At 44.5% G+C, this 19,627-nt stretch overlaps 1 protein-coding gene and 1 long non-coding RNA gene across 7 annotated transcripts in view; one reads left to right on the top strand and one right to left on the bottom strand.

The window, feature by feature from the left end:
* ARHGAP24 (Rho GTPase activating protein 24) overlaps positions 1-19,627 on the bottom strand; it is a 415,806-nt gene that overhangs the window by 120,052 nt on the left and 276,127 nt on the right. Inside the window, exon 1 of one of the 6 annotated variants that reach the window (XM_079990836.1) lies at positions 17,421-17,801. The exons of the other annotated variants lie outside the window; for them this stretch is intronic. The gene's annotated coding sequence lies outside the window, so the exon portion shown is untranslated. Of the gene's footprint in view, positions 1-17,420; positions 17,802-19,627 lie in introns of those variants that run through there. 6 annotated transcript variants of the gene reach the window in all.
* LOC307224483 lies at positions 4,150-7,332 on the top strand. The gene is made up of 3 exons (XR_013842570.1): positions 4,150-4,260; positions 5,690-5,846; positions 6,476-7,332. It is a non-coding gene; the product is annotated as an uncharacterized lncRNA (long non-coding RNA).

Below are 19,627 nucleotides of genomic sequence, written 5' to 3'. Positions count from 1 at the left end.
TGGAGCTTCAGGAAACTCATTAAAATGAGCTTCTTTTATTTATGCCAACAGAAGCAGATGTGGCTCTGGGAAGCTTGAAGAACACTTACAGGTACAAAAGGAATAATTGAAAGTTTCCCTACTCCCCCACCAGCTATGGGATCTGGCTCTATGGAATTTAAAGGTAAAGGTAAAGGGACCCCTGACCGTTAGATCTAGTCGTGGCCGACTCTGGGGCTGCGGCGCTCATCTCGCTTTATTGGCCGAGGGAGCCGGCGTACAGCTTCCGGGTCATGTGGCCAGCATGACTAAGCCACTTCTGGAGAACCAGAGCAGCACATGGAAATGCTGTTTACCTTCCCGCCAGAGCGGTACCTATTTATCTACTTGCACTTTGACATGCTTTCAAACTGCTAGGTTGGCAGGAGCAGGGACTGAGCAACGGAAGCTCACCCCATTGCAGGGATTCGAACCACCGACCTTCTGATCGGCAAGTCCTAGAGTCTGTGGTTTAACCCAGAGCGCCACCCCTTGAGTTATTCAGTCAGACATCACTGCTCAAACACATGCTGTGGTGTGTTGGAAAACGCCCTGGGGTGCTCCTGCAGCCCCCGAACTCTGAGCATCCTCCGGTATGCGCAGCTCTGAAAAAGGCATTTCCCTTCCTGTTCAGTGTGCTTCAGCGACATGTATCAAATGATATATGCACACTAATCTTCTAGCATAACACAGTAAGAAGCATGAGACATCGTAGAGCTAATCTATGTATTTATTTGCACACTATGTACAGACAAAGGAGTCATGGCGTCCTTTCACTCCAGCTCCAAGAGAAGAATAGGAACAAGTAAAAGCAAAAGTACAGTACAAATAGTACATACAGCAGAAGAGATAAGACTGTCTTCCGTTCCCACACTCTTCCCAGACAGGCATGTGATTTACACCAATCTCATCTGCAGCATCGGAGGTGTAAAATACTAACAGGGTTAGTACAGGTCAGGGTTCCTATAGTTAGGATGAAGAAAGGTCAGAATTCGTTCTGGAAGTCTGTTCAAATTCCAAAATGTTCAAAAACCAAAGCACAGCTTCTGATTAGCTGCAGGAAGCTCCTGCAGCCAATCAGAAGCCACAGAAGCCCCGTCGGAAGTTCGGCTTCCAAAAATAGTTCGCAAACCGGAACAGTCACTTCTGGGCTTGCAATGTTCAGGTGCCAAAACGTTCGGAAACTAAGCTGTTTGACTTCCAAGGTACGACTGTACTTCCAGCTGCCTTCTTAACACCTTTCATAAATCCATCCTGCCTGTGGGCCAGCAAATTACTATGGATTTGATATTGATTCCACCACAGTTAAGAATTAAAACAAGACCTGATGGTCCGTCACTGGAAGTTCATTGTCAATTTAGCCCCAGGAAACTTTGTCCCATCCAAACTCATTGTTACTGATACTGATACTGCTCTTTTAATGAAGCCATCAATAGTGGGCTCGGCTTCAGAGGTGGCCTGTGTAGGTCTAGGATATACTAACTATTAATCTGGGCAGTTACCTAGCTATTGCCTCTTAATTTATCTGACAAGCAAGATGTGAAAAGTGTTCTCCTTGCATACAAGGGCAGATGGCTGATGTATGATGCTGCAACAGAGAGATGCCACCAGTAAGGTTTTGGGGATATTATTAGTTGCTTCCTGAGAAATAATCATTGTAAATCCTTTCTCGCAATACATCTCCATCATCCCATCCCCCAACTATATTTCATAATGCCTCAACGCACCGCAGTATTTCAGCTTGCTCTCAACAATTCCTCCCATTTCCCATAAAAAACCTCCCTTGTTCTGTAATTTATCTTTTGCACCCTGTTCACTTAAAACCTGGTCGAGCAGCCACCCCCCATTTTGGGCTGCATTAGATTACCTGCCTTCATTTTTTAAAAAAAAAATATCGATTTTTACAATACATTTTTCACAGAGAACTGCATATTTTTGCAATTTTTCTCCTCTCCATCCTCCTCGGCAATATGTATCTTCGCATGGGCACTAGCATTAAAAATTAAAACCAATCTTTAGATTTTCATCTTGTGGATAAGTTGTATTTTGTTCCTTTGCACCATGATCTATGAAAGTGCTTTACAGCATGAGTACTGAAGCTTAAAAACACTATTAGCTGGTCCTTCTGAATAAATGCTAGGTTAGTTCCAAGCCAAACACCAAAATGCTTCATGTGGTTCTAACTGAAATGGGAGACAGCACCTCCTATGTGTCCTTCCCAGTGATATGACAGGAATCAGGAAAGCTATCAAGTGACAAATGTCTGCAGATGCCACAATGCAATATTATTTACTTAGTACTTCACTTGTGAAAATGAGACATCTTAAACCAAACTGGTTTGGTTCCCCCCTACACTTTATATAAAAAAACACAACTTCAATTCCACCACTAATCAATATAGCTAATTCTACATTGGCACACATTTAAGGAAATTCACGTTTGCAAATATGCCACAACCTCTAGGAAAGCCAACGACCAAAATAACTTTTGCTACATTTAGTACAAAACCACATTTTTTGCTTGTATTATTTTATCGGCAATTACGTAAGGCATCTTGTTGGCCACTGTGAGAACAGGTTGCTGTACTGGTTGAGCCACTGGCCTGATCCTGTTGGAATATTCTAGAAGAAACTTGAAAATGGCCTTGAAGAAGTTGCTAGGCAACAGAAAATTTCCCCAGCAACAGGTGTCCGTATTAGGGCCTGTGGTCAACTAAGTCTGGGTCAGTGCAAATGAGAATGTGAATGAGTAGGCATTAGGTCTCTGGCTGGATGGCTAAAAGAGAAAAAGTTGATGTTGCTTTATTTGCTACCTTTGAAGGTGACCCGGAAACTGCAATTAATCCAGAATGCGGCAGCTAGACTGGTGACTGGGAGTGGCCGCCAGGACCATATAACACCGGTCCTGAGAGATCTGCATTCACTCCCAGTACGTTTCTGAGCATAATTCAAACTGTTGGTGCTGACCTTTAAAGCCCTAAACGGCCTCAGTCCTGTATACCTGAAGGAGCGTCTCCACCCCCATTGTTCAGCCCGGACACTGAGGTCCAGCGCCGAGGGCCTTCTGGCGGTTCCCTCATTGTGAGAAGTGAGTTACAGATAGGTAGCCGTGTTGGTCTGCCATAGTCAAAACAAAAAAAATTCCTTCCAGTAGCACCTTAAAGACCAACTAAGTTAGTTCTTGGTATGAGCTTTCGTGTGCATGCACACTTCTTCAGATACACGGTGAGAAGTGAGGTTACAGGGAACAAGACAGAGGGCCTTCTCAGTAGTGGCACCCGCCCTGTGGAATGCCCTCCCATCAGATGTCAAGGAAATAAGCAGCTATCTTATCTTTAAAAGACATCTGAAGGCAGCCCTGTTTAGGAAATTTTTTAATATTTAATGCTGTATTGTTTTTAACACTCGATTGGGAGCCGCCCAGAGTGGCTGGAGAAACTCAGCCAGATGAGCAGGGTATAAATAATAAATTGTTGTTGTTGTTGTTGTTTTTAATGACCAGTGTAAAGTTTTGTAAATAATAAAGACTCTGAGAAAAAGAACCAAACGGTGTTTTTTCCTGCTATGGGAATTTCACTAAGAGATAGCTAGAATGCTGTTGCTGTAAAGAAGTAAAAGATGAGGGAGAACTTTTCTGTAAAAGGAACTCTGGTGCAGAAAGAAATGGAAACCCAAGAGTGGATTGTTCACACATCAACAGATCCAACCAGTTCTTCTGGTTCTTCTGAGCCAGTGTGGTGTAGTGGTTAGGAGCGGTGGACTCGTAATCTGGTGAACCGGGTTCGTGTCTCCGCTCCTCCACATGCAGCTGCTGGGTGACCTTTGGCCAGTCACACTTCTCAGAAGTCTCTCAGCCCCACTCACCTCACAGAGTGTTTGTTATGGGGGAGGAAGGGAAAGGAGAATGTTAGCCACTTTGAGACTCCTTCAGGTAGTGATAAAGCGGGATATCAAATCCAAACTCCTCCTCCTCCTCCTCCCCCTCCTCCTCCTCCTCCTCCTCCTCTTCTTCTTCTGCTTCTGCTTCTGCTTCTGCTTCTGCTTCTGCTTCTGCTTCTGCTTCTGCTTCTGCTTCTGCTTCTGCTTCTGCTTCTTCAGCTTCTTCTTCTTTAGTTCTGAGCTTTTCCTCCTCTAACCACTTTTATTTCCCTCACCCAGAGCTTTTTTCCAGCTGGAACTTGCCAGAACTCAGTCCCGGCACCTCTCTCTCAGGTGTGCACCATTGCCATGGTAAGAGAACAAGGTGAGTCCAGGCATTTCTGTTTCGAGAAGAATAGCACTGCCCACATTACTCATCTCCACCTGCTTTTGCCTTCCAAGGCAATGAATGCATGCTTTTCATAAAAGGAAATTCCTCCACCAGCAGAGCTCTCAACTAACGCAAACCCCACTAACTATATTAGCAGTTTGGTCAGCACTTCAGTCTCCCCTGGGATGTGAAAAACTGCCAGCCCTTGTGGTACAAATGACTCCCTGGTTCAAAACTGTAAACACATAGATCTCTGAAACGGTCTGCTTCCTGTATGGTTAGCATAAATTACTGCCTCTGAGGCAGTCCCTGTTTGTAATGTGGCACTTGCACCTTATTTAAAGCAATAGGGAGCAACTGGCAAAAGACGTATTAAATCAGCAGCACTTCAAATCCCACAGGAGGCAAAGGAAAGAGGAAGAGATAAGATATAAAGGCTCCTTAATAGGCTTAAGAAATCCATAAAGTCCTTTCAGACAGTGGCAGAGCAACCTTCAAATAGACCTGGGAGGCAAAACCCAGTTTGGGTCCATGCAGCAAGCATTAAGGGATGCGGGTGGCACTGTGGGTTAAACAACAGAGCCTAGGACTTTCTGATCAGAAGGTCGGCGGTTCGAATCCCCGTGACGGGGTGAGCTCCCGTTGCTCGGTCCCTGCTCCTGCCAACCTAGCAGTTCGAAAGAACCTCAAAGTGCAAGTAGATAAATAGGTACGGCTCCAGTGGGAAGGCAAACAGTGTTTCCGTGCGCTGCTCTGGTTCGCCAGAAGCAGCTTAGTCATGCCGGCCACATGACCCAGAAGCTGTATGCCGGCTCCCTCGGCCAGTAAAGCGAGATGAGCACCGCAACCCCAGAGTCGGCCACGACTGAACCTAATGGTCAGGGGTACCTTTACCTTTACCTAGCAAGCAAGAAGCTGAAGACAATGAACTGCAAAAAGAGACAGGAAACAGTGGACAGGTAAAGGAGGGATTATTCGGGCCCCTCCCCCCAAAAAAAATTTATTTCCTTGATCGTTTTTTTTAATGGCCTTCTCTGCAACTCAACATTTTCACCTTATGGGCTCTGTCATCCCAGTCATTTAGGGATCACATGGATTGGTAGTGGGACAATGATGAGTGGTCAGAAGGAGAAAAGTAAGCAGACAGGGAGGCGGAGGTAACAGAAGCTGAAGAGGTAGCAGGATTTAGTGAGCAGGAAGAGTCTGCGGCAGATAGCGGTGCAGAAGCAGAGGATGGAGTGGAGGATGGCCAAGAGGCAGAGATGAGTCAGGCTTGTGAGGAAGGAAGCCAGGTTGCTTCCACTACCTGCAACAGCAAGCTCCCCTCCCCTCCTGGACATCTAAATGCTATCACTCAGCAGCTCACCTGAAGTACAGCTGCTGCTGCTCCACCTGGCTCATCCTTCCCTCATTTTTTGGACAGTGAAAAAGACCTGCAATCCTGAGAGGAAGTGAGGAAAGAGTGTGCCGCTGGCAACCAACCGTCCAATTGCCGGCACATGGGGAAGTGAGATGGTATGAAAGTAATTGGGAGCAGCTGCACTGACCTAATGAGAATGGAACAGATCCCTCTGCAGGAGGTAATGGGCTCTCCTTAACTGGTAGAATTTAAGCAGAGGCTAGATGACCACCTGTCAAGGATGCTGCAGTTGCATGATTCATATGCTAAGGAGGTTGGTGTGCATGACCGCCAAAGTCACTTCCAACTCTATAATGTCATGGTTCATTGAGTTGGGGTGCTATATTACCCTGGAGCAAAAATGGAGAGGAAATTTGATTCGGTGCATGTTGAAAGTCGGATCTGTCAAATTTGCACTTTCTGAACCAAGATGAAAACTGAAACACAGCCTTCAAAAGTTGCACTGATCTGGATGTTGTAATGCAGCTCTCCAAACAATGTTTCAAAAAATACATATGTTAGGGGAAAGTGTGCATAAAAATGAAGGTTTTGGAGATAATAACATACAAAAACTGCTTGTAACGTTTAGAGATTGGCTTGCAAAAAATGTTTACTCCAATCAAAACTTCATACAAAGATGTGTTTGTTAGGAGAAATTTGCACTAAAGTGCTGATTAATTTTCATGAGTTGATTTTGAATGGCAAACTGCTCCAAAATGTGTGGAACTGTATTTTAGGCTGGAAAAATGAGAAATGGATAGAACCAAAACCGGCCCTGGGTATTTGCATTTTATTTATATTTAATACAAGCCATCTTGGAATTTTTCTGGTTTGAAATCAGGAGCAGAAATGAAATGAAAGTGAAATAACAGAGTTCCAGGCAAGTCTGACCATACTGAACTTTGGGGGCGCAACTCAAGGGCTCTCCGGTTCTGCAGAATTTGACACCTATAAGTCATGGATGAGATCAAGAGAGAGCAAAAGCACCTATGGTGCATGGCAAACAAAGTTGGTCCTGGGGCTGCAATGATGGTGTTGTGCGTTCTTGTAGCCTACACAGGTGCTAATCATGGAATCAATAAATTGTAGATTTAGATGGGACCCAACGGGTCATCTAGTCCAACCCCCTGCTATGCAGGAATCTCAGCTAAAAAGTCCTCGGCAGATGGCCATCCAACCTCTGTTTCAAAACCTCCAATTAAGGTCCACCACTTTCTGTCACTAAAAAGCTGCCTAGCGTCACATGTATTCCCCATTCTAGGGTACTGTTCAGGGCTAAGATGGTGCACTCTGCAGGTGCCTGGTTAGATGTTAAGATGCTAGCAACCCAGAAATATTCTAAGGGCTGTACCTCCATGATAATGCTGGAGCTGGAGCATACATTACACCTGAGAAAAGGCTTTTGGGGAGGGGAAAATCGAGTTCTTAATCCTCTTAAAATCCTACTGCAAAACAGAAAAGTGCCTCATATTCATACTTCTGCAATGTCCAATAAACATTTACTCTGAGTGAAAGTTAAAAAGCCATTTAAGCAATAGGAGCCCAATCAAAATTGCCTCATCTTTGTGTTCTACTTCTAAATTGTAATTGACTGTGTGGCTTGGGGCAGATTACCGCTAAGCACATCACACAAACACACAAAAATCACCTGCCTGTTGGGCCAAAGACAGCACAGTTAATATATGTCTTCTTGTAATAGCTGTAATTTAAGAGGCTGAAAATTAATCTCTTAAATATCGACCAGCTATGCCTTGTAATATATTTAGTGCTTATCTAGCAAGCTACCCAATAGCTTCGCCCCATATTTTTTAAAGCTTCCATTTATCTTTATGGCAATGAATTGGCTCCTTGCTATACATCACACCAAGCATTACCCTCCCGTCATACATGAAAGACCCCGTCTCCTCTGTGTTTTTCTGGGTTTGGGGTGCTGGGGTGCGCACACGTGTGCGAGTGTGTGTGTGCAAGTAATTCTCTGCATTGGCCTCTCTGCACAATCAGGGCCCAGATGTGGAATTCAGATGCCTTACGAGCAAGGTTGAAAGCACACTGAATGTGCTAAAATGTGCATTGAGTATAATGACTGGAACGCAAGAGAAGCACATAAAACTGGAAAGGGAAGAACATGCTCCCAAAAGGACAATCCAAGGTGCTCGTGCTGCGTAAAAACCCTTAACCCTTGTCACTTTATTTTCCATTTTATTCATCAAGAATAAACCACCCTTCTTCAAAAGAGAATAAGGCTATCAAAGGCTGCTGGCAATGATGGCTATGTTTTAGCCCCAAGATGCCTCTGAATGCGAGTTGCTGTGAATAACAAGAGGAAGAGAGTGCTGCTGCTATCAGGCCCTGCTTTCCGGCTGCCCACAGGCATCTGGCTACCCACAGTGAGTGATGGGTGATGGATTAGATGGGCCATCGTCCTCATCCACCAGGCTTACCGTGGGCTCTTATATCATGGCAGTGAACAATAAAGATATGACAAATGGTCGTGCAACCATAAAGTATAGGGAAAGCAATGCAATGCAATGCAATAACAAACAGCATTAAAAGGCATCAAGGATGCCAGATTCTTCAAATGTCCCCATTTTCCAGGTTTACAGAAGCCCATCCCAGTTTCTGATCTGATCCCAGAATCTCCCAGTTTTCCTTAGGACGTCCCTATTTTCATAGGAGAAATGCTGGAGGGTATGGAGTTATGCGATACCTGAGCCAAGGAGATAAGTAACTATATTACCTCTAGAAGACATCAGAAGGCAGCCCTTTATAGGGAAGTTAAAAAATAAAAATGTTCAATGTTTTATTGTGTTTTATTATGGACTAGCTGGGGCAACCCAATCAGATGGGCGGGGTATCATCATCATCATCATCATTATCAGCCCCTATTTTTATTGGAGAAATGTTGGATGGTATGGGATACAGCAGAAGAAACTGACCAACTTAAAATGTCCAGACAGACTGAAAAGCTTTGTCCTAGGGTGGAAAGCATTGTAGGGTCAGTGGCATCTCTAAAGTGAAGGTGTTCCAAAAGCAGTGTGTGTGTGTGTGTGTGTGTGTGTGTGTGTGTGTGTGTGTGTGTGTGTTATGGAACCATAAGAATGAGCTCTACCACACTGCAATCTCCTGCAATCAAGTGCTTGCAGAGGGCTTCCCCCTGCCATCTCCTTCCATTGCTCCATCCCTGCCCCCATTTTCCTCCTCTCATTCTTCCTCTCTTCCTTGGGGCTTCCCTCAACAGCGTGAAATTAGCCCACCCTACTGTGTGGGATGCTGACCAATCAAACATCCAACCCCACCTTTGTTTTCTTGCGCCCATGAATTGTGTGGCGCAATTATGCTTTTGTGCTAATGTTTTCCCAGTATGGATTAGAAGAAGTGTTTTAAGGCAACCTGCTCACTCCCCCCCCCAAAAAAAAAAATCATGCCAACTCAACAAGACACATTCAATGACAGTAAAACCCAAGGGTGGCATATGTTCCATTGCTGATCTATGAGCTGGCTTGCAGCACTTTTCAGAAACCAAAGAGGAGAGATGTCTGTGGTGCAAGCATGGACAGTGTAGGAAGAGGAATCAGTTTTACAACCCAGTTAATTTCACTCTTGACTGTTGAACGGGGTCACATTTCATTTCCTGTTCCATAAAAGAATGGCTTTAAAAAGAAAATACCAAGTTCACGCATCACTGTTTCTCAATGGGCCTTTTCTACAGATCCCTGTACAGGCAACTTCTTGTCTACTTAGAGATATTTAGTGCTGCCCTTTCCATCTTGGATCTCATTTTTGCCAAATATTTCCAGTCTGTGACCCATACTTTTATTTCTAGAGACTGATGGGAGATCAAAACACAAGCAATCATCTTTTTTTGTTTTATTTCACACCAGGCCAGAGATCAACGTGGCAAGAGATGGGAGGAATGAAATCAATGGAAACAAAATGAACTGTATCTTTTTCATCCTGGTGCAGTAATATTCGCTACTGCACACGTCAACGCTAAACTGCATTGTCCGTAACCTACCTGACAGCCACAGAGTTTGTGTATAAAGCCTTGGCATGTGACAGCAAGACATGGATTGAAGAACAGGGACCCCTATTTGGAATAGAATCTAGAGCATCACCTCTTTCTAAACCAAGCAATAAAAAGTATACTTAACCAGTCCTGAGCAGGAGAAAAGGAAGTTCTTCCTGGAGTTGCTCACCCCTGGACCCATTGGTTTGTGAGGGTTATGGTGCAGCAACTGCAAGTACTCATGGTTGAAACAGACTATCTTGGCCCATATCTATCTGGGTTCATGCCTGGTCATGGGTCTGAATCGCATTGGTTGCCCTGATCAGGGCCGGATTTAGGTTTGATGAGGCCCTAAGCTACTGAAGGTAATGGGGCCCTTTATATGTCCAGCTGACCTTTGTCAACAACAAATTGTCACTGTTTTTTGTGTTGAATATATGCTATATGGTAATTTATGGACCTAATAGGTATCCTAAAGACATTCACACATAACAAAATATGTATTTTATCAAAGTACATACAGGTTTTTTCCCCTTTACAGTTTTTTTTGGGGGTCCAAGAGTGGGGCCTTAAGCTATAGTTTATTTAGCTTATACATAAATCTGGCACTGGCCCCGATGGATAACTTTTTGCACAAAAGTGGGTATATTGCTATAGAATCTACTTTCTTTCTTCTTGACTCAAGTTCTCATCATTCACAATATCAGTAAAGAAAAACAACCCTTTTATTCTTTCCAACTGCCACATTATTCTTTCCAACAGCCAGCCCGAAATTTAACTGAGTGTGTCAGTTATGTTTACCCATATAATCTGTTGTGATCAATTTCATTGATTCAACTACTTTTGGGCCACCCTGTATAACACTCTCCCCAACTGGTACTCAGATGCAAACAAACTCAAGATAGCGATCATGGCTAATAGAATCCTACCCAAACACCCACACACACATGTCAGACATAATTACTACATATCAAAACCAATTCCAATGCTTTCCAATTCATTCCGGAGAGGACACAACCCCCCTAGTGAAATTTCTTTTCTTTCTTTTTTAAAATATATTTTTATTAAAGATTTCTTAGTTTACAAATATATGTGCATTGTCTCTTTTTTTAAGTTGTGTTTTCTACAGATCAGTTACATTTGTTGTGAGACGTTAGTGTTACATACAGTGTTAGGTTAGGAAGAGAAGAGGGGGAAAGAGGGGGAGAGGGGAATGGCGAGTGGGGTGGGGTCAGGTGGTTATGCTTCTATTTTTCTACTTAGTGTATGTGTGGGTATGGCTCCCCTTTATCACATACACAGCCCAACAAGACAACACCAGGACTCCGCTGACAGCATAAGAATCTGTCTGGCTAACCTGATTCAGAAACACACACACACACACACACACACACACACACACACACACACCACTCACATACAAAACCAAATCTCACTACAGCCAACCAAAGACAATCAAGCACACCCTAGGCCACTTCAACTTCTCTCACCACCAAGGAAATACAGTGATACCTCCTGTTGCAGAAGGGATCCATTCCGGAGCTCCAGTCAAATCCTGAGGTTTCCACAACCGGAGGGACCACATCTGTGCATGCGTGTGCAACAAAACCCAGAAAAATACTTCTGGGTTTGCTGTGTTCGCATCCTGAAGGATACGCAACTGGAGGTGTGTGTATCCAGAGGTACCACTGTACAACAAACGAATAGTAAGAGAACCCAAACTCCTAGTGAAATTTCAAAGAAACACTTTGGCCCAGTGCAGCCCACAGAGAGAGCACTGGAGCAACAAGTCACTTCTGCATTGAAACTTTATTTCCCTATCCAAGCCTGACTTCAGATGCTCTCTGGAAGCGACGTAGCACCTTTCTGTTTGGTTTGCCACCTAGTGGCTAATGCTGAACAGGTAACAAAGCATTTAAACTGAACATCTATATATATTAAGAAATGGGCCCTGCACCTTAAAAGCATCCAAATCAAATGCATAAATCATCTCAATGATCCTTCCAACAGCTTCACAAAACAGGCTAGTAGTCTTTATATAAATCATCCATGTATATCTTTATACTGAATTTCTGAAAACCCTCCACATCGTTTATTAAGGTCAAGCCACTGGCCACAGTTTCTACCTCTCTAAGGTTCAGGTAGAACCCACCTCAGCACCACCCCTGCCTTGCAGTTCTGGGGTGCAACTGCAGAAGTGACCAAGCATTCAAACCTAGAACTTCTTTCACACACAGTATATGGCTCAGATGGATGGTATCTTTAAAAAAGCTGGCAGTAGGGAAAAACAAGCAGTCCACCTGGCAGTCAAAATTCTTGTTGGATACAAATACTGCAACCCCCCAGAACACTAGAGGATGCAAACAACGTTCATAACATAGAAAAGAAAAAGGGAAGTGACTTTTATTTCCAGTAAAAAAAAAGGTAAAGGGACCCGTGACCATTAGGTCCAGTCGTGACTGGATTCTGGGGTTGCGGTGCTCATCTCGCTTTATTGGCTGAGGGAGCCGGCGTACAGCTTCCGGGTCCATGTGGCCAGTATGACTAAGACACTTCTGGCGAACCAGAGCAGTGCACGGAAACACCGTTTACCTTTCCGCTGGAGCGGTACCTATTTATCTACTTGCACTTTGACGTGCTTTCGAACTGCTAGGTTGGCAGGAGCAGGGACCGAGCAACAGGAGCTCACCCCGTCGCGGGGATTCAAACCATTGACCTTCTGATTGGCAAGTCCTAGGATCTGTGGTTTAACCCACAGCGCCACCCGCATCCCTTTTTATTTCCAGTACTTGACTGTAAAAAATAACTTGAGCAGCAGCAGCAGCAGCAGCAAAGTTAGCCCAGGGTCTATTTTACAAGACTAAAATTGCCCCAGAAAGGGGCCAGATTTGGGTTCTATGTCTTTGCTAAACCTCCCGCAACCCTGGGTTAGGTTTGTGAACTTGATGAACAGCTGGAAAGGTCATTAAGGTACACCAAACTGCACCAGGACAACTTTCTTCTCGTGTTACCAAGATGGGTCATAGCCTGCGAACAAGCTATGAGCAGCACAGACTTGCAAAGAAAAGGGTGAGAAGAGTGTTCTAGACATTCCAAAGTCAAGGAGATAAGAAATGTAACAAGCAGTGCAGTCCTGAATGCTGGAACAATGGTTCATTATAAAGCTGCTTGACACAGTGTCAGTCTACTTAGCCTCCCCTATCTAACCTGGTGCCCTCTAGACATAATCCATAATCCCCAACCAGTGGCTACGCTCCTCTGGGGTTGGCTGGAGTTCCAGCTCAACAATATCCAGAGGGCACCAAGTTGAGGAAAAGCTAGTCCGCTCTGATTGCCAGGAGATTCGTTTCACTGGCGTTGTGAGGGACTCAACCTGGGACCTCCTCCATGTAAATCCCACACTGTACCACACAGCAAAATTCAACTATGTTTTACTCAGAATAGACCCATTGAAATGAATAGTCATGATTAAGTCCATTAATTTCAATAGGTCTGCTCTGAGTAACACTCAGTTGACTGCCACCCATGATAATAACTCGATTAAAGCTGTGCTAGATGTCCTACTCCAAATTCAGAACCTTTGCGTTCTAGACCATCTTCCAAGATTTTGTGGGGACTGGGGCAGAGGGAGAGCGTAGGTATGGTCACTGACAGGCCCACGCAGAAGGGAGGGGAAGCCGGGTACACTTGCCCTGGGCCTCAGAAGGCTAAGCCAGTCAGCAGGACGGGCACCCAGGAAACAGCTGCCTTTTTGTTTGGGTTTATAACTTTGTTTATAAGGGATTGTAACCTAACAAGGCTCCCACCCTGGGCCTCAGACAAGCTCTGCATGGGCCAAGCCACTGGGTAATATAGAAGGGAGGAAGTTGCACAATCACAGAGGTTGCCAGTTTCCTTAATTGCAAAAAAAAGGGTATTTCTTGCACCTGCTCCTCAACGAAGTCTGTTCCTTGCCCAACTTTCCAGCCTCCAGTGATAGCCATGTCAACACATTTCAAAGGTCTCTCTCACTCCCCCCCGTTTTTCAAATCTACTTTCCCAAGGAATAAAAGTGTTTCTTCTGAACCATCCCTTTTCACTCTCCTGACCATCTATTTTTTATTCAACTCTGTCCAGCGTTTCCCAGCTCATGTTTACTTTGCATATTCCGGTGCCATTCAGAACTGGATGGAAGAAGACAACACTTTGTACTATTGCCACAGTGCCCTTCATGCTATCCCAACTAGGTTTGTTCTGAGAAAAATTCAGAGGGAATCGCATCTCTAACTGATCTGGCTCTGAGATGTCATGCCCAATGTTGCTTCTCTCCCATGACCAAAGTCTGTCATTGTGCAGTCAAGGAAGTTAGCAGAGACTGCGGCCGAGAAAGGTATAAGCGCTGGCATTCTTCACAATCATTCCTGTTCAAGGGGAACAATATTTGCCCTGCCCCCGTGGCTTCACAGTTTGAAACAGCCGCACCAGAAACCACTGGTGCGCAAATATGCCAAAAGGACTCATCTAATGAAGCTTTTATGCCACGGTACATTTCGCTGCAAAGTTTACTTTTTCCCTTAGCACCCGATAGACTGGTCCGTGACCAAATCCTTTGATGGAAACTCAGTTGTTGGCTGTCAGTTGAGGACTGCTACTTTATTTTGCATTCGAAAGGTTGAGCCGACTTTCCACACTGCGAAAAGGGTGAGCAATGCAAAGTCACCCTCTGCGGATGCTCCAAATTCATTCAACATAACAAGGCTGCACAAAGCCAGAGCAGAACTGTGACAAATGGCAGAATAGCCTTTCTTGCTTTCCAAACAAAGACACAAGCAGCAGAGCTGCAACAGCTCTTATTAGTGGAAAGTGGACAAACGTGCCCTTTGAGGTTAATAACTCTTAAACTAAGGACTAAGCATCATTCACGCACATAAATAAGGCAGAAAACATTTACAGTAACTAGGCAATGCATAATGCGATGGGACATTTGGGCCGTAGCAATTCTAATTAACCTTCTCAGCTTGTTACTTGGGTTTTATTTTCCTGAAGTGTTTTGGTGATGTTTGTGCACTGTGGATACAGAACAGTAATCCCTTCTCAAGCACTCGCATGATTTGCAAAAGTGGGTATGCATTATTGCTTTAGTGGTGGGCTCTGGGACAATAAATGAACTGCAGCAACACCTCACACATATCCAGGTCTGACTGTTTTGGAACCTTCTGCCATATATGGAATCAGCTGGCTCAAGTCATGGGGAGACATATTGAGAGCCAGCCAAGGATTCCTTGAGGACTGGGCCTAGACAAAAGGATTTGCCTGGTGAGGTCTAAGACAGCCAGTTCAAACAGAGAAAGGGTACCTTAAGCACAGCAGCTCTAAAACTATGGTCTAGGGATACAAATCAGCTCCCCCTTTGGATAGGGACAAGACATCCTATATACAGTACTTACTTCAGGAAAAGTCATGCTGAAATTACAATGCGGTGGAATGAAAGCATCCACATATCTTTCATATCAGCCATCTTAGCTACTGTTTATAGAAGGTTTTGGAGCAGAATGATTTGGCCAAGACAAGGAGGAGTGGGATTTGTGGATTACATTAAGGCAGGTGTAAGGGACATTTGGTCCTCCAGATGTTTGCACAACTCCCATCATCCCTGGTCATTGGCCATGTTTACTGGGGCTGATGGGAGTTGTAGTTCAACAACATCTGGAGGGTTGAAGATTCCCCACACCTGCATTAAGGGATCACCTGTCTGCTAATTCGCACACTGAACAGAACAAGAGAAAGTCAGGTTTTGTTTACCATGACTCTCGGAGTTAAGGAAAGAGGATAGTAGGGATGATGTCATTTCAGCCATGCTCCACAACACCTGCAATTATAGCTGGAAACATCTCAGGCACCTGGGATGCCCCTAGGATGGGTACCTTAATTATTCATTTTGCAGTTTCAAATTATACCTACCCTAAGCGCCTGTCATCACAAGATGCATAGTCAAATGGCAAACAAATCAGCTATTAACCACCATGCTTGCAGTCTATTTCCGATTCCTTTTGCAGGAGTCTTCAGGAAGGCTGGGACCAATCAGCTTTGGCGTATACCCAGTATGGCAATATTCAGTCATCTACATAACGTGTGTGTGAATGTAATGGCCAATTGTTCCCTGACAGCCTCCCAATATTCTTCCATGCTGCTAGTGCAGCCAAGATTCAGTGGGTAGGTTTAGCACACATGTCAGTGGTGTTCCTGAATGCACTTCTCCATTCATTCCAATGTGAAAAGGTAAAGTACTACACTTAGGGAAAATATTAGAGTGGAGTGCAACATACCTTTATTTACCGAGCACACACAAAGATGTACTCTGTGCTAAGAGGTCTTGTGATACGCAAACTCTCTCTGTGCAAATCCCTTCCCTATCTTGCTTCCAAGTATTTATGCTAGTTTAAAATGTAAGAGCTGATCAGTAACCCTTGTGGTTGTAGGGAGGGAGGGGCACATGAAGATGTGTGGAAAGTTGTTGCTATCTGAATGTGGGTTCTGGTATGGGTCTTCTTCATAAAGACAAGTTTCCTTTCATACTGCCCAGCGCTTCATCTCTGTGCCTTTATACAGTACACCTGCTGAGAGCATCTGCTGATATTTGAGCCTACACCATCCTCACTTATGCCATGACACTTGGGAAAAATCCCTAATTTGGGAGAAGGAGATTCCAAAGCAGCAAGAGAAATAAAATTACGTTGCAATAAAACTGGGTGCTATTTTCCTAAAGTTGCATGATTTATTCCAGTTACAAAGTTTGGATTTCCTGTTAGCAGGATTCAAGGACTAGGGAGTCGCAGGCCTCATCACCTTTGCTAGAATCCTATTTCACACACATCTCAAGTGCTGTTAGTTAAGTCAGTGTTTCCCAACCTTGGGCCTCCAGCTGTTTTTGGACTACAACTCCCATCATCCCTAGCTAGCAAGACCAGTGGTCAGGGATGATGGGAATTGTAGTTCAAAAACAGCTGGAGGCCCAAGGTTGGGAAACACTGAGTTAGGTCATTGTGCCATAATTTCGAAACGGAGAGTTTGCATATGCCATACCAGCCTTATTAGTAAAGGTAATGCACATGTAAGCAGAGATATATCAGATGACTTTTTTCATGTAGGCATATAACACTGCAGCAAGTGGCTATGTTTACACAGGTACATTATCTCAAACAAAAGGTAATGGTTACTGGGGCTACTCAAACATTCTTCACCTGTGTGTGTCAAAGTTACTGCTGGTTTACAGAGTTCAATTTTACTAATGGGAAACGACAATAATAAACCCTGAATGCAGTAAAAGGGGGTTGGGAATCCCACATGTTTCCCTCTAAAGTTTGGGTCAATAATAAACATTGCACAATCCTAAACACAACGTGCCCTCAAAATGAACACAGGGATACAATCACAGGTGAGCAGTGCATCTGCTAAGTTTTGAATGTGCAAAGAGAGTTGTTGCAAAATATAATTTGCTTGAAAACAAATCAAGAAGCAAAGCCCCATCACCTCCCCACTTTGACTCTCCCAATCCTCAGCATCCACAGTGTGTTAGGAAGGATTAGGGGCACAGACAGATTTCCGAGTAAAGCCACACACAAAAGTCTTCTAGACTTTGGCAGGGTTTGGAATATATGAGATGTTGCTAGAGCTAAGACAACAAGCATCTCCACACATACAAACACACCCGCTCCAAAGCAGCTGGAGCTGGAAACATGCAAGAAATTAAAAGCAAGACTGAACTCTCACCTTCCTCAAGCAAGTATTCCCAGTGAAAGAAGAGCCAGCTACAAATGCGGACACCTCCAGCGCTGCCAGCCCAGGTTGCTGCTGCTGATTCTACGAGCTGCTTCCCAGCTCAGCCAGCTTTGCCTCTTGCACTCCCACTATCTGTGCGCTCGCTGCAATTTCTCCCATGACTCCATCGCACAGGAATGGCAACAACTTCTCTCTCACTAACACCGGTGTGGCACTGGCAACACACACACAGGGAGAGAGAACTGTTGGGAGTCAGGTGGGGAAAGAAGGCAAGGGCGGTTGCAAGGTGAACAGTGGGAGCCCAAAGAGGGGAATGGGACCCCCGCCCCCGCCCTAAACGCCTTTGGAAAGGCTCGGCTTTGAAAGCAGCGCCGAGCTATATAAATCACAGCTTGAGACAAACGGGAGGTCAGGAGAGCAATGAATCAGAGTCCAAAAGGGGCACTGACTCCGAGCCAGCCTGCAGACACAAGAACCCTCTCCCGACTCCAGTCATAAACAAAACAGGGGAGAGGGGAAAAAAAACTTTTAGACTACAGAATTTGTCATCAAGTACTGTGTGGCCAGAGCCATTGAGTTTTGATGGAAGTTAGGTGCTTGTTGTAATGGAGAGAGAAAGGTGGGAGCAAGCACTTCGGCTATTAAAGAAAGATCAGATGAAAGATGCCCATATACAGCTGTTTATTAAAAAGTCTACCATTTCATGGAAAACTTATTTTGGACACGTACATAAGTGACTTTCTACTTGTTTGATGTTTTGACTCAGTTCCTGCAGGAGGATTCCAAAGGAGGATGTTGGAAGGAAGCTTGCTCTCTCCTTCTCTCTCTCTCTGCTTTTTTCCAGATTTAATAGCTGATGGTTGCGAAAGGAATTTGTGGAATGAAACCCTGAAAGTCTTAATCAGATGGTAGCTGCGAGTGACGGCGTGCTAAACTTAACTCCTACTTTTTCTCCTCCTCCTCAGAACACAGGATACAGGGTCAGCTGATTTCAATGGGGGGGGGGGGTTGCATGGGAAAGGCAAAGCAGTGGATTGTGTCCCTAGCGACTTAAAGAGTGCAACTTTGGAGAAAAGACCAATAAAAGTGTGTGTGTGTGTGTGTGTGTGTGTGTGTGTGTATTTCTGTGCATTTCTATACAAAGCAAGGTAAGATTTAAAGGAAAACAGTGCACTGAAGGTGCTGCAGAGAAATGTAAACACTCCCCCCCCCCCAATACATTAACAACACCTAGTATTGATTCTGAAGACAGGAGTGCCTGGCGTGCTCTGGTCCATGGGGTCACGAAGAGTCGGACACGACTAAACGACTAAACAACAACAACAACAGTATTGATTCTCTGCAGTCAAGATGTTTTACTTATGTGCATTGTTTGCCCTTAACTTACTGATCTCTTTGAAAAGACCCTCTGTTAGTTTCAGTACAAGAGTTCTCTCCCAGCCACCCCGGTTCATTCCCACAGGCTGCAAAATCAAGTGGCTTATTGTGTAGGAGCTAAAAATAGCTATTATTATTATTATTATTATTCAAGCACTTGCCGGAGTTACCCTTGGGCTGAATGCCATGTGACCAGGCAGCTAGTTAACTATCAGAGAGCAACAAGAGAGACTAAAAAGTGCCATTCAGACCACGGCTGAAAGCTAATCTGTAAGTGGAAATGGATCAGCAGAGATGTGCAGGGGGTAAATGGACTGGAGACTAACACAAAAAATAAGTGAACTGACTGCATCCTAAAACTCATGTCTCCCCCCCCAAAAGTACCCTGAGAGTATCTTTTCATATTTTGACCCATCTTCACTAATAAAATAATAATAAACTAGTTGGATTAAGTTGAATGATTTTCCCATCCCACCCCTCTGCCAAAGGACCTTGGGAATCATACATCACTTGAAGGTCATGGGAATGATTTTTTGGGGGCCCTGAGTCATTTCACAGAACATAGGAAGTTGCCTCTTAAATAGAGAAATAGACTATTTGTCCATCCAGTCAAGGGACGTGGGTGGTGCTGTGGGTTAAACCACAGAGCCTAGAACTTGCCGATCAGAAGGCCAGCGGTTCGAATCCCCGCGACGGGGTGAGCTCCCGTTGCTCGGTCCCTGCTCCTGCCAACCTAGCAGTTTGAAAACACGTCAAAGTGCAAGTAGATAAATAGGTACTGCTCCAGCGGGAAGGTAAACGGCGTTTCTGTGCGCTGCTCT

The sequence above is a fragment of the Podarcis cretensis genome (genome assembly GCF_951804945.1).
Source record: "Podarcis cretensis genome assembly, chromosome: 9".
Lineage (NCBI taxonomy): Eukaryota > Metazoa > Chordata > Lepidosauria > Squamata > Lacertidae > Podarcis > Podarcis cretensis.
This window is presented reverse-complemented; position numbering and strand designations above follow the sequence as displayed.